The sequence below is a fragment of the Miscanthus floridulus genome, chromosome 12, assembly GCF_019320115.1.
Source record: "Miscanthus floridulus cultivar M001 chromosome 12, ASM1932011v1, whole genome shotgun sequence".
Taxonomy (NCBI): domain Eukaryota; kingdom Viridiplantae; phylum Streptophyta; class Magnoliopsida; order Poales; family Poaceae; genus Miscanthus; species Miscanthus floridulus.
This window is the reverse complement of record NC_089591.1, coordinates 70,836,218-70,852,113: the sequence shown is the minus strand read 5'-3', so window position 1 is coordinate 70,852,113 and position 15,896 is coordinate 70,836,218. Positions and strand designations below refer to the sequence as shown.

At 42.7% G+C, this 15,896-nt stretch overlaps 1 long non-coding RNA gene across 13 annotated transcripts; it reads right to left on the bottom strand.

The window, feature by feature from the left end:
* Nucleotides 1–7,709: 7,709 nt before the first annotated feature.
* LOC136497368 (uncharacterized) lies at nt 7,710–15,669 on the bottom strand. 13 transcript variants are annotated; one of them, XR_010769301.1, is made up of 6 exons: nt 14,993–15,669; nt 10,856–12,976; nt 10,134–10,254; nt 9,622–9,790; nt 9,280–9,382; nt 7,710–8,282 (listed from the first exon to the last, which is right to left on the bottom strand). It is a non-coding gene; the product is annotated as an uncharacterized lncRNA (long non-coding RNA). The 13 variants fall into 13 exon arrangements; XR_010769307.1 differs by having other exon boundaries at nt 10,134–10,235; XR_010769303.1 differs by lacking the exon at nt 10,134–10,254 and having other exon boundaries at nt 10,856–10,996; nt 11,531–12,976.
* Between the last annotated feature and the right edge of the window lie 227 nt (nt 15,670–15,896).

Genomic DNA, 15,896 nt, shown 5'->3' with positions numbered 1-15,896 from the left:
GGGGTGAATCAGAGAGTCTTCAGGTAGCTGCAAACGATAAGCCACCGATCCCACTCTTTCGAGTACTGTGTAAGGGCCAAAGTACTTGAAAGCCAACTTGGGGTAAGGCCTGCTGGCCACAGTTGATTGAGTATAAGGTTGAAGTTTGAGCAATACTTGATCTCCTATAGAGAAAGTGAAATCCTTACGTTTCATGTCTGCTATACAGCTTCATTCGGCTTTGTGCTCTTGCCAGATTGTGCTTTAGGGATTGCAGATGTTGTTCTCGGTGCTCAATAACGTCTGCTACTGAAGGAGATGTTTCTGATGGTATAGACGGTATTGCACCCAGGTTAGGCTCATAACCATATAATGCCTTGAATGGAGAGCAACCGATAGCAGTGTGTTGAGAAGAATTATACCACATTTCAGCTAATGGTAGCCATGATTTCCAAGACTTAGGTGAATTGTGGACAGCACACCTGAGATACATCTCCAAGCATTGATTCACTCTCTCTAATTGTCCATCGGTTTGAGGATGGTAAGCTATGCTTAACTTGCAGATTCACTCTATACAACTTGAACAGTTCCTTCTAGAAATAACTAACAAAAATAGTATCTCGATCTGTGACAATAGAAGCTAGCAGTCCATGTAGCTTAACCACAGTATCTAGGAAGGTTTGAGCAACCATTACAACAGTATAAGGATGTCTGATGGGTAAGAAGTGAGCATACTTAGTCAACCTGTCCACCACTACCAAAATCACACTATATCCTTCTGACTTGGGAAGGCCCTCAATGAAATCCATAGTGAGATCTTGCCATACTCCTGCTAGGTATTGGCAGTGGTTGCAGAAGACCCATTGGGTGTTGAAGAGAATGTTTGGCATGCTGACAGATACTGCACTGTTTAACAAAATTTTCCACATCCATTTTCATCCCTTTCCAGGCAAAGTGTTTCTTCATTCTAAATAGGTGGCTGCAATGCCAGAATGACCTCCCAGAGCACTAGAGTGGCAGGCAGCAATGATTTTGGTTTGCAAAGTAGAATTTTGCCCAATCCAAATTTTGCTGTGGTGCCATATAAGACCTTGGTGGAGACTGTATCCTTGTTGATCTGGACTGACAATAGATAGCCTCTACAGGATTTGCTGTGCTTGAGAGTCAGTTGTGTAAGAGTTGAGTACCTCTTGTATCTAGGTAGGTTGAACACAAGAAACTACCTGGACAGCCATCATGTGACCTACCCTCGATAAAGCATTCAGCTGCTACGTTCTCTTTCCCCTTCCTATATATGATTTTAAAGTGCAACCCCATAAGTCTGGCCATTGCCTTTCTCTGCATGTCTGAATGCAAGTTCTGTTCATTTAGATATGCCAGAGACTTATGGTCAGTTTGGATGATAAACTCGTTTCTTTGGAGATATTGCCTCCATCTTTCAACTGCCATGATCAATGCTAAGAATTCCTTTTCATAGATGGACAGTGTTTTGTGTTTCTCCCCAAGAGCTTTGCTGAGAAAGGCTATGGGCTGACCTTTCTAGCATCAACACTACGCCTATGCCATCGTGACATGCATTAGTCTCGATAGTGAAGGTTTCCTAGAAGTCTGGCAGGGCAAGTATTGGAGTTGTTGTCATGGCTATCTTTAAGTTATCAAAAGCAGCTTGGGCTGAAGGAGTCCACAAGAAATGTTTCAGTTTTAAGATATCTATCAAGGGTTTAGTGATTTGTCCATAATGTTTCACAAATTTTCTATAATAGCCAGTTAACCCCAAAAAGGCCCTCAATTCAGTCATTGTAGCAGGCACTGACCAATGAAGCATTGCCTTGATCTTGTCTGGGGTAGTGGACACTCCTTGTGCAGATATGACATGGCCTAAGTACTCTAGGCTAGGACTGGGCAAAAGTGCATTTAGATTCCTTGAGATACAACTGGTGTTTCCTTAAAGTTTCTAAGACTTGATGTAGATGTTGCTGATGGTCCTCCAATGATTTGCTGTAGATGAGTATGTCATCTAAGAATACTAGAACAAATTTTCTAAGATAAGGTTGGAGAATCTGATTCATTACACATTGAAAAGTGGCTGGAAGCATTAGTCAAACTGAAGGGCATTACTTTGAATTGATAATGCCCGTGATGAGTCTTGAAAGCTGTTTTGTACTCATCTTCAGGTAGCATCCTCACTTGATGATAACCTGATCTCAGATCCAACTTGGTGAAATATTGGGCACCTGCCAACTCATCTAAAATTTCTTCAATCACAAGCATTGGAAATCTGTTCTTAATAGTGATGTCATTCAACTTTCTGTAATCCACATAGAATCTCCAAGATTCATCTTTTTTCACTAAGAGAACTGGTGAAGCAAAAGGACTGTGACTATGAGTAATAAGTCCTGCTTGCAATAACTGCTGAACTTGATTTTCTATTTCAGTCTTATGCATAGGTGAATAATGGTATGGTCTAGAGTTGATTGGGACTGCCCCTGGTAACAGGGGAATTACATGATCATAAGTATGCTATGGTGGTAAGACCTTAGGATCATGAAAGACATCACTATAGGAGTGTAGCAAGCTTTGTTATATCTGGTGGTAGAGTGGTGACTGCTGTAGGTGTTAGAGATGGTAGTGGTGCATGATCTAACAGCACAAATGCCCATACATCATTGCCTTTGGTAGCATTGTAGGTCTTCTATGCTGATATAGTAGACAAGTGCAAAGGCGGATCTTGCAACCCTTGAAGTTGGATCATTCTCCCTTTCTCTAAAAATTTGATTGTTTTGTTTTTCCAGTCACATTCCATAGGACTGTGAGCCTGTAGCCAATCAAATCCCAAGATTGCATCATATGGGTTCATATCTAATACCACCATGTCAACTGCAAATGTTTGGCCTTGATAGTAACACTGCAGTTGAGGTACTACCCTATTAGTAACAATCCAGTCGCCATTTGCTACCTTGACTTTCTTTGGTGTTATAGGCATAGTGTTGAGGTTTGCTAACTGTATAAACTGAGAACTGATGAAACTGTGGGTACTGCCACTGTCAACCAGGATAAGCATCACTTTATCTTTGACTCTTGTGTTGAGTTTGATACAGTTAGTATGATCTTGACTAGAAAGTGCATTGAGTGACAATTGACCAAATTCTTCCTGTAACTGATCCTCTATTGCCAAGTCATTGAGAACTTCATTAGAAAGTTTCCTATCCAAGTCATTGAGAGCAAGAGCATGTGCCTGAGGTTTGTTTCTTTTGGGACAGACCTCCAAATGTCCAAGAACAAATTTCTCACCACAACTAAAGCATAAATCATTTGCTTTTATGTAGTCCCTAAGTTGTATGTCTTTCCATAGGGTACTGGATTGAGCTTGGGGCTTGGTGTCAATCTTGGCTGGTGTATATGGTCTGAATTGTTGTGGAACTCTATTGTATTTGCCTTTGTTTCTCTCCACCAGTTTTTGCTGAATCTTAGCCAATATAGATGCTTTCTGCACTGTAGTGGGCATCTGGGGCTCTACCATGCTTCAAATTTCATCCTTCAATCCCCTCACATATTGTGGTGTAAAGAACATCTCATCATAGTGTGGATTGTGCATGGTAATGTCAAATTGGAGATTGTGGAACTGAGTAGTATAGTCCTCAACAATTCCTGTTTGTTTCAGTTCGAGCAAGTCATTCATGGCACTTCTGAAATCATCTGAGCCAAACTCCTCTTCTACCACTGAGCAAAAGTGATCCCAACTGCTGAAACAGTGAGTCTTTTTGTATGCCTGGTACCATTTAGCTGCATTACCCTCAAAATGGAGATGAGCTACAGTTATCCACATACCTTCAGGCAATTGATATAGTTGAAAATAACTCTCACAATTATCCATCCAGACCTTTGGGTTGGCACCATCAAACTTGGGAAATTGCATTTTTGGCATGGATTGGGTAGGTAGAGAAGTTGTTCTATCAAACTTGGATGTAGGCTTTCTTTTCCTAGAAGGTTCAGGCTTGTGTGTTCCCTTGTACTTGGCAAACACATTGTTAAAGGGCTTAGCCTCGTCATCAACAGTAGATCCTGAGCTATCATCCTCAAATTTGGGTTCCCTCTCAAACTGTTGCATGGTGAGTTGAGCTACTGCTGCCCCATTTGCCTTAACCTGCTGGGCTATCATGTGTTGCTCATCTGAATATTGGTCCATGGTAGCACCACGAATATCCATCTGGGATTTCATTTGTTGCTGGACTACTCCAATTTCATTGACTTGAGAGAAGAGCAAGTCGAAGTTCTCCATCACCTGATCCTAGTGAGTTTTCTCCTCCTCTATACTCTTGGACATGTTGTCCATCAGAATCTATGTTTGCTTCGAAGGTTTTGGTGGAGCCGTGATGACAAGTGGACGAAGAACAGAGAATAGGGTAGTACAAGCAACAGGTATGGACGATGCCTCCCCTTCTGCGTGCTTAGTACTTCCACTGCCGCCTGGGAGTGAGGCAGAGCCGAGGGATTTTACACAAGAACAAGAGTCTTGCAATCCAAGCTCGTGGACACTCCCCCTCCAACGCCACCGCACCGACTTGATAGCGTTGACTATGGAATTTTACACAGGGACAGGCGTCTGGCAACCCTTAGTCAAGCGATCAATCGTGCTAGAATGGTATAAAGTCACAGTGGTTTTCGCCTGCAAATCGATGAGTGTTGGTGGAGTCCCCAGCCGAACAATGGAGCCGTAGTTGGTGAAGAAGGGTGGGTGATTGGGGTCTGGTGGTGGGTTTATGTGGTGGATGCGGGTAGGAGTACGACATGATCAAGGACTCAATGATACCACCTATGCCGTCACTGACCCAGCTCAACCTAAGGAGGGACCTCTGGGATCTCAGGTCGAACACCTCAGGGGTGTTAACCGAAATCACCTACCCACCGGAATTACGAGCTGTAGATCAAAGCAAGCGGAGTAGGGCGTACCGTGATGGGGTGAGCTCCTTGGTGATGGTGGTGGTGGGGTCGGTGGTGGTGTCGGCCGCTGGATCCGCTGCCGGTCGTCGGTGAAGGGGAAGATAACTAGCACCGGTGGAGAGTTGAAGCACTCCCTACCCACGCCGAGGATACGATAGCTCTGGTACCACCTGTCACACCCTGGCCGCCGACGAGTCGCCGTCGACGTGAGCGATCGAGACGGACACACAGATACGAAGAAGCGGGCAGGGTTAACCCCTCTGCCTTAGCTTTCTGATAATAGAATTCACGATGTCTCTCCCCGGTACAGGATTCAGCACTTATGTGCTTGTTACAGTTTCTGACCACATGGTCCCACACGACAGTTCATGAAAGAAAACGTAATACATAAATACGCTAAGCCACACGGGATACGTCTTCTCCTAGAGGCTTATTCCTTCAGCGTTCTTCACTGTTCGTGGCAACACCAGCCGATGTGACAAGACGCTACAGTTGGTCCGGACATTGCAAGACGGCCGCAACGTCAATGTGCCTCACATGAACAATATCCAACGAAACGACAGGTACCTCAACACCACTACGATAAGAGAGGATAAGCTAGGGTTTTAGTATGGCGAAGAAGGGGGAAGGGGGAGAGATGTAGGCCGGCGGCGGCAGTGAAAGAGATGGGAAGGCAAAGAGGATATTGACATGTACGTGGACTATTGAGCCACCTGAAAACCACTCAAAGCAGGTTGAAGGTTAAAATTGAAATGTTTTCATAGTGAGTTGCCGAAAATACCTAGTTTTGCACTTGAAGGTCAAAATTAAACAAAGATAAGTGCTGAGGAACATAAATAGACTCGTTCCGTAATAGCTGAAAAAGTTTGGAGTTAGGATAAAACTAAATACACTTCTGGATCGGACAGGGTACACCGTACGTCTAAATTAACTAGGCACCGCACTAGCTAGCATCATATTCAGAACATGCCTGAGTCCATGGGACCCACCAACACAATTTAAAAATGGAAAATCACATCCAGACCACCCAAGGTGAGCCATCGTATCGCATCCCAAAATGGAAAGCCTTACGTTGAAACTTTTGTAATAAAGAATTCAATGTGCAGTGATCTCTATTATTCCAAATCCAACTTGTTCGTGCCTATAAATGCACACCATACCGCACACCATAGCAATACACACACAAAAAAAAAGCAAAGAAACCATGATAGGGGAAGGGAGAGGAGGGAGAGCAGGGAGAGGGAGGAGACCTTGTAGCTCTAGGACCAATACCAGGGTGGCTTCAAACTGCTGAGTTGCCATGCGCTATGAGGTAGAGAACGCGATGCAGCCAAGGATGACTTGCCGGCTCCTGGAATTTGAAGCATCTCAGCTGCTGAGGCTTAAAAACTTAGTCGGCAAGTCTGTCCTTGGCTACACCTAGTTCTCTTCCTCTCGTGTATGGCCCTCAAGCACCCTCAAGAGCTCTAAGATCTGCATTCATATCAGCTCCACTAAGGAAATGTAAGGACAAGTATGCATGTAAGCCCTAAAAAGTCTGCATCTCAAGTTAAACCTCTAGTTGACATATTTGCAGCTTTAGCTACATGCCTACATATGCATGTATATGTATATTAACTGAATTCAGAAACATCTTGCTATTTCTTCTGCAATTTGGATCTTTCAAAAAAAAACTGCAATTTGAGATATATGAGTATTATTATAAATATACAGAGCTTGCATACAATACAAACTCAACCTCGATCTGGCATCAGACATCAAATTTTATATGTGCATCTGTCAGACAATATTCTTACTATTCTGTACCATTATCGCATGCTAATCTTTGGTGTTTGATGGAAAAGAACTACTTACTTGTATCGCCTGATGATGATACAAACGTAAGGCCAAATAAAGTGAAGTACAACTGCATGCACTGCACGACAAGATTCCTCAAGGCTCCTGTGCTCATCATCTACAGTAGATTGTTGTTTACAAAAGAAAACATGTAGCATGCAGGACAGGATCCGGGCAGAAAGCGAGCATCAACCATGGAGTTGATGTGTACCATATTGAGAAAGTGTTAATTGCATTCCTTTACTCAAAAGGTTAAGCTTTCCTCGTATAATCAGTAATTGTGGTCCTGCTTCATGTGAAAAAGATGGCTATCTTATGAACACAAAAGAGATTGGCCGACCAAAGCCTAAAAATGAGATCTAACACATCATCATCACATTAGCATCTAATGGTGGCATCAACATCATTAGGTCATATGATCATTCCTTTATATATTTCTAAAAGGACAATGGAAAGCAAGGCTTCATCTAAACTTCATCAAAATTCAAGATTTCCAGTGGTACTGGGTTAAAGTTACAGCCAATATAATGCATATACCTAAAACTTTTATCATAGCACGTTTCAATGTAAATAAGTTTCAGTCTGAGGCACACCCTTTATTACCCCAAAGGTGACTCAGATTTAAGAGATACTAAGATCCATGTCAAGATTGTATCCAGTATCCACAGACCAGAGCTACAATTATGGCCACAAGCCCACAACAACTCCAGTGTCCTGGTCTGATGATAGGTATGGTATGTATATATGAAGTATGAACACTTGGTAGATTTCCGTATATGCGTTTTTTTCTTGGGACATTAGACAAGAAATCGATAGAGAATAATCTGGACACGACAAAAGACATCAATGTTTGCAATGTACTGTATGATGATATTTTTTGCAGTGGATTCAATTATCTATGTGAACTATGACAGTGTTATGAGAAAACATTTGCTAATAATGAAGCAGAAGAATATGGCAAGCTTAAGATATGTATATATTGTATATAAAAGGGTTAATTTCTAGCCTGTCATTGCAATTTGGTACAATCAGTGACATAGATGGACCCCACATGTCCTCGCACCAACGGAAAATAAGGAATTGCAATTTTCTTTCAATGGCAACTAAAGACTTGTCTCTAAATACAAGCATTGCCCTGAACTTGTAACAGGACTCCTGTCATCCATTACATGAATCTACAACTTTAATTATCGGGACAAGTCAACAGGAGTCAGGAGGTATGGAGATATCATTGTCTTCTTTCCCTTTCAAGGTTCTAAAAACCTGAGACGCGGGGTGTTCAGTTACCCATCTTTACCTTTCGAATCCAGAGTTCAAGCTCAGGGCACCCGATAGCGCCACGTCGCCTGTTAGCCCTCAACCGTAGGATCTGGCCATCACGCGATATCCACCGTCGATCTGGGTCTTAACGGGTCTCTCGCCCATTAAACTGTGAATCCATATGGTCGCGAATGCTCGCGAACCCGCTCGGCCGTCGTTCTCTTCTCGACTTGTCGTCCCCTCCGCATCGCACTCCGTCAGTCCGTCTGCAGTATAGTAAAAGTAGTGGAAACGGTTCCTTATATATGGACCCACCTAATCTTTGAAAACCGATTCATTATATGAAACAATTAGTAAAGGTAGAATCCTTCCAAGATTAGAACGACGACTCAAAAATTCTAGAGAGGCCGCAAGCAGACAGCCAATGCCTGATCAACAAATAATAGGTCTTCTTTGCAAATATAGGTGGTGGTAGTGGCACCAATCCTATTGTAACCTTTTCTTTTTCAAAAAAAAAAAACATGCTTTTAGTAAGTATCCTAAAAAACCACCACTAATAAGCTGTTGTTTGGATCAACAATAATTAAGCCCAATCCTTTTACATAGGAATGAAAATAATTTCAGCGCATCAGAGGGGTGAGGCTCGAGTCCAGGAAAAGAAAGAAATGGGTTCAATACTTCAATCCCTGCCTATATATACAAACAAGCTCTAAGAATGCCCAAGAATAGAGCTGTGCACGAACCATTGAGGGATCTGGTAAGTCAGCTTACTTGCTACTTTTAAGAAAAGCTCAACCCAAGTTCTTCTGTATTTATGTGTCTCATGTCCAGCTAGCCAGTGCTAATAAATTTGGTATTGTTACAGATGAAACCAAGGTTATAGATTAAACTGAATCAACAAAAGTTGTACTGTATTCATATTGATAAAAACATCGAGCTATATATAAAAAATAGATCAGAACTATAAGTATCATTGTCTAAATAGATAAATCAGGTCATCAGGAGCAGGGTGAGATATGTAAATAAATAATAAACAGTGGTATTATGCTGATGGAGTGCATTAATACTATACGTGTTCTGGTCGGTCCATGCACTCCCATGGGCATCAAAACGTTTCTGACATAAATAACAACATAATTAACATGTTGGAGCTGGAATGACCAATAACCATTCCATCTCAAGAACAAAATCAAAGAAATAAAGATCAAGGATTCTCTCTAATATTAGGTCAAGATGCTCCCAGTCTCATGTTAGTACACTTACCAATGGCATCTTCGCTGCCATGTTCTACCAAAGTTACATTATACAAAACAGATGTCTGAAGATCACACACTATATTCTTTTAGAGGACGATCTCCAAAGATGACTGCAAAAGCATGAGGCAAAGGTTACTGATATCAGATTGCTGGAGCTCAGAATAAATATAATGAACAATGCATATTTACGCTTGAGTATTTCACAATCAGGAATGAAGATACAGTGTAGTTGAAGAGAGAGACGTAATACCTAACAATTTTGGGTTAAATCAAGAACTTTAAAAGCATTGGAGAATTTGGATAATTAAATATATATAGGGCGGGCCTGGTGCAAGCGGTAGAGTCTTACCGCCTGTGACCGGAAGGTCTCGGGTTCGAGTCGCGGTCTCCTCGCATTGCACAAGCGAGGGTAAGGCTTGCCACTGACACTCTTCCCTAGACCCCGCACAGAGCGGGAGCTCTCTGCAGTGGGTACGCCCTTTTAGTATTAAGGCATCCTGCCCAAAACACCATAACATCTGCAATATTTGAAATAACTTCACGCTACAATTTAGATGGACTTTCAAGCTCAGAGATCAAAAAATTAATTTCATTCTCCTGTTTGCTGTGCTCATGATTTCCATATAGTGACGGCACTGGCACTGAGTGCACAGGCACAAAGGTAGTGGAAGTGAGCGCCAACATACAGATGCAAAATTAAAACAGTGACAGAGAACCTAGCAATGACTAGCAGATCGAAATGTCATGCCCAGTTTTAGCTCTCTCTCTGTTTTTCCTCGAATACACAAAAGGACTGCATGTCATTATGTTATGGTAATTGTAAGATAACAGAAGATAATTCAGCGAGATATGTGCATGTACCCTATTTTAGATTGTGGATTCCTTTTTGGCCCTTGCCATGGAATGCACCGGTGGCATACATCTGTGTCCTAACATAAGATTTTATATATGCTTTATCTGTGTCTGCGATGCATCAATATATCTGCTCAGAATAGACCTTATAAGCCACGTTTACCAACAACAAATAAAAGGGATAGAGCAAAGTTTTACAATGCAATTGCGCAATACTTTGTCGGTATAAGAAACATGAACTTAATAATGCATATATAATAACAACTCAGAGCCATATGTAATCTTGGAAGTCATCATAATTATCTTGGAAACAAGCCCAGTCAAAGTAAGAAAGTTTCACATAAGCCATGACCAAAAGGCAGTATTGACTCAGATCACACCAGATAATGTAAGATAGTACGTGGGATGCAAAGCAATGCCAGAAGATGCAGCTGAAGATAATTTGTCGGAATGTTATTCCTGTTCCTGCTATAAAGAACATGTCACTATGAATAAATCTGCCTGTTATAGACGCCTTTGTAGGGCGTCAGTATAGGCGCCGGCCCAGGCCCAGCCGTGGCTAAGGGGCTCGGCTGATTAAGTTAGGAGAGGAAAGGGAGGAAATTTAGGAAATCTATATTTAGGAAATCTATGTTGGGTTGTTAGGAGTGCACCTATTATATAAAGGGCACTTAGAGATTGTAATAGGACTTATCGAAGAAGGAATAAACCTCCCAAGGTGGGCGGGTTACCTTCGATGGTGGCTGCGAGCGATTCTGCCACTGCACCACTTCCTCGCTATCCCTTGCGCTCCAATTCTCAATCAAGCTTTCTACTCCACTCTCCCCTGCGATCTCCCTCGTACCCGTCCACGCCGTAACACTGCCATATGGCTAGTAGGTGAAGACAAATTATTCAAACAAGAAAACATCAATACATAAGTATATATATTATTACTATACAAAATTCTTGCCCTCCAAACAATAATAGGGAGCTCCAAATGAAGGTCATCTTGGAAACGAAGTTAAAAAAAACACAAAATAGGTCAGCAAAAGAAAAAAAAATGGATATAACTTTCAGCAGCAATAAGCAGATACCTTCCTTTTTCAATAGAGCAACATGTTCCTCCATTACAAAATGTAAACCGTTTTAGTTGTCACAGGTTAAACTTCTCTAACTTTGAACAAGTTTCTAGAAAAATACACGAACATCTACAACATCAACACTTTTCATTCTCTCGTCTAATATAATTCGCGGCAAAGCTCTTGCCATCCTTTCAAAAGAAAATCTACAGCATCAAATTAGTATCCAGAACAAATATATCTTGACAATGCATTTCTTTGCTGTTGTAGATATTAATATATTTTTCTACACACTTAGTCAAGGTTCGAGAAATTTTGACTTAGGACAAAACTAAAATGACTTACATTTTGTTACACATCAGGGGGTACCAAAGTTGACCCAGCAAGATTCCATGCAGCTGCGATTCATCAGTAAATTCTCAGAGTTGATCCTGTAGTATCTCATTCTCCACATTAGGCCAGCTTCTATCTTGAAAGACTTTTGTACAACAATTGAGATTCTTCTTCCAACAATGCAAAACAGATGTGTACGAGTTATGTTAGCATCTCATTTAAGAAAACCCAAATAAGCCAGAGCTCCCACACCCAAAAACTTTCTCAACTGGAAATAATTTCCAATGCATATCAATCAATCAAATGGCCTATAGATGTTTCTTTCAAATTTGCTCACTACAACACAATATTGAGCTCGTAGTAACAGGTGTTCAGGAGATATGCAAATTATCATAGATGTTTTACCTTGCTAATATTGCTAGCTAGACAGTGATAAACTAAAATAGTGTACACATCAACTCCAATATTCATATCACTAGAGAAGTTAAGGAGGCTATCTTTGAGTCATTCAGTCATATATATGTGTGAAAATAATTTTATTGGGAAGAGAAGACAAGGTAGTCAGGAGCATATTCGCTTGCTTCCTGGGATAAGTACGCGAACGGGCTCTAGCTCAGTCGGCTAGAGAACCTCAGTAGCACCCCCCAGGTCCTGAGTTCGACTCCCCGAGCGAATTTCAGGCTGGGGGCAAAAAAAAAATCCCCTCGTCTGTCCCCACAACCAAAGCACAGGTCTAAGGCCCGCCCTGGTTCTCAAAGGGTTATGGTTCCGCTGTGTATGGGTGGGAGTGGAGGTTCGGGGGTTTTCTCAGCTTGTGTGAGAAGGTCTTCCTCTTAACAAAATACCCGGGGGTCATCATAACCCCCCGCAGGTCGAGTTTTTTTCCCTGGGATAAGTACCTTGGGACATAAAAAGTGATAAAGAAATATAAAACTTGCACATTATCTTCATAAAACCGATGAAGCGTCAAAGAGCCTTTGTCAATAAGAATGTATTGGGATTTGGTACTAAACCATCTAGAATAGAATCTGAAAAACGTGGATTAGACATTACTAGCTTTGAGCACTGTTACTGAAAACAAGGTCTTAAACTCGGCAGGCTAGTTTGAGCACATAAATTCCAGTGACAGTGCAACTAACACGAGGACCCTGGGCCTGTCTATCAAGTAAACCACAATATAGAGAACAGTTAGAGATGCGGTTCTTCACGGAGATGTTTATGAAATCTGCCTAGCAAATCTAGAAGAAAAGAAATGGAGAAGTTCTTCAAAATCAAGCTCCGTTTATCGACTGGTGGAAGATACCTTTCAGAAGTGTGGATATCCTATTCAGCATTTATTTAGGATAAAACAATCTCTCCAGATGCTGGTTAACTCATGGCTAGACACTTCAGGCCAATTTGTTCTGTAAATTCTTCCCAGCTGCGGTACATAAACCTCTCTTTATCATCCCCATGTTGCTTATATATAAAAAAAAGGAAAAGACGATAAGACAAATTGTAAGGAATATATTTTCTTTCGAGATTTATGTGGTCAACCCAAAAAAATAAAGGGAAATGAATACATGGTACATCAAAACGCTACAATATTAATAATGTCCATGCACATAAAAAAAGGAACTCAAATGCATCTGCTTTTTCTTTCTTATTTATACTAGAAAGCAGGAATCATCATGCTCTAGCCTTATGTGAATATACTAAGATGGTTGGACATTTCTATGTAGAGAAATGGAGGAAACACATGTAGTCCAGGAGAGTAGGTATTTGATTCACTGAAGAAGAATAGAAGAAAGTTGAGGACATTCTGCATAGGTTATAGAACTATATAGCATCAAAACTTGCTGCACCACTAAAACACTGCCAACAAGACTATTAGACGGTAAGTTACTTAGGCTTTTATGCTATACTATATTGATGAGACTCCAAACAGCAGTAATCTAATTATCAATAACAATAAATGAACTAGGAACTAAGCCTAGCTTGGTGGAGCCGTGGAGGTGTGGTTGACTGGTTGTACATCCCTACCACCCAAATATCAGTATGTGAGGTGATGTCCAGACTACTAGACCCAAGCGATGGAGGAAGAGTCAGCATTGGACCTCCCTATAATAGGTATTATTCATGTAAACAGTACCAGGCGTTACGTTGGAGGTATTCTTGTTAAGTTAGAGATTAGATTGAGTTGTCAGCTATTTCCTTAATTCTAGTGATTGGCTTCTTAAAGGTCATCTCGCCCCATATATATAAGGATGGGATTATATCTACTATGGAAGAATGCTCTATTCAATGCTTGGTGGATTAAGGTTGATTCCCTCGTGGCTCAGCCACTAAAAGAGGGCTTGCACTCACTGATAATTCTTGGTGCTTGGATGATTTGGAAACATCGGAATGACTTATTCTTCAAAGCCACATAAGAATAGTTGGTTAGAGCATCTCTCCTAAAAAATCAGTTGGTAAATCAACGAGTTTTCCAAGTGAGTAAACAAATTAGGAGCACATTTGATGAGTTCCTCCAACAGTTTCCAGAATCTCGCTCCTCAAATATATAAGTCAATTTTGCATCCAACCACTTTTATACTTTCTTTCTCTCTTGTATATTTGCATTGGGAACCCTGTCTTTCTCCTTGTTCCTCCCCACGTCCTTTCACCTCCAGATTGGCGAACAGATACACGTGCTTATATTTCCGCGCGGTCAGGTCGATTTTCCCAAGCGCGGTAAAGATTGGGAGTTGAGATAGGGAGTTGTTGGAGAGTGTTTTTTTTTCAATCTTGCCAAAAAAAACAAGACTGGGAGTGGGTTTTGGAAAGTCTTGGAGATGCTCTTATGATATGTTGTTGATATGAGTTACATATCAACGTAACATAATGGACACTGGTGTTCCAACTCAACCACTTAACTGACAACCCATCGACCTTACTCCTCTATGAATGTCATCCATCTATAATTTGTTCTGATTCTCCTCATCCAATATGCAATCACTAAAAAATGCATCCGGTGTACAAATGGTGGCTACTAAATTAAAAGACACGTGAGTTAGTTGCGCTCCGGTCTCACTAACTTGATGTACTAACTTGATCCAGTGTGCAGTTTACTCTAACAGATCCTAATCAATCAATTAGTTACCCACTTTCCCATAAGAATCATACTAATTAAGAACATGGATGTTGCTCAATCTGACCACTGAGACCCAATTGCAGCTTGCAGCAGGAAGGTTTTTTGTAACAGTGGTGAAACCTGGAGACGGATCCTACATTATGCAGCTTCTGCGCAACTAATTGGGCCTATAAATAACCCAACAATGCCTCCAGCTATGAGCTATCCCATAAAACACAATCCGCCTCAAGCAAGTAAAGTTGCGTGTCTGATCGTCTGTAACTGTAATTCTGCATAACGAGATCGATTCTCAGGCCCGCTCCGATAGTGTAATCCTACCAGCAATCCCGTGTGCTAAAGAGTAGGGCGAGTGCAAGACACACCTGGAGAAGCTCTATACGTTCGCCACTTCGCCTCCTCACCGCCGGTTGCCAGTCCGTTCACAGCTTTGGATGACCGGTTCGCCGAGCGTCGCCACCCACAGCTTTCGACGCGCTCGGGCCCCAGGCGGCGGCTACAAAGTACAAACCCACGCGAACAAATTCGACGCGCCACGAACGACCAGACCCTCGAGGCCGCCAATTCGCGCGGCGGCCGCGCACTGACGCACGTGCCCCGGCGTGGAGATTCCTTGCGTGGCGGGAGGCGGAGGGGAGGAGAGCGACGAGACGGGCCGGGCTCTGCATTCGCCGCTCGCCGCGGTTGCCCATCGACTCCTCCCCCCGCACACGCCCGCATCGCGCATGCTCCCGCTTCCACGCGTTCCGGTCCTGCACCGCGGCCAATTGGACGGGCAGTCGGGCACCGACCGAGTAGTCCAACGAGGCCTCCACCTCCAAGTCGCCGGCGGCCGCGCGCGCTACGCGGGGAGAGGGGAGGCCGGGCGGCCGGCGGGGGCGGGGGCTTCCAGGAGGTTCGAGAGCGGTTTCTGTGGAGTTGGCGCGGAAGGTACAGTGGCCGGAGCAAGTGACGGGAGGAGAGAGGGACGGATTTGGGCAGCGCAGCGCATGGGCGCCGGCGCGGCGCCGTCCCTGCGGCCTAATTGGGCCTATAGACGGTCTCCAACGGTGGACGCAAAGAGCGATCCAATCGTAAAATGCGCTATGTACAGTGATTTGCGTGCGGAAAATTCACTCCAACCGAGGACGCAAACCAACCAGTCATTTTGCGTAGCACTTGAATCGGTAGGTAAAAAAGCATCCTCATTCTCCATGACGTAAAACTGTAGCGAACAACAACGGCGAGGCGCGCCTGCCCCTGGAAGCTTCGCGCGGAGGCCATCTACGC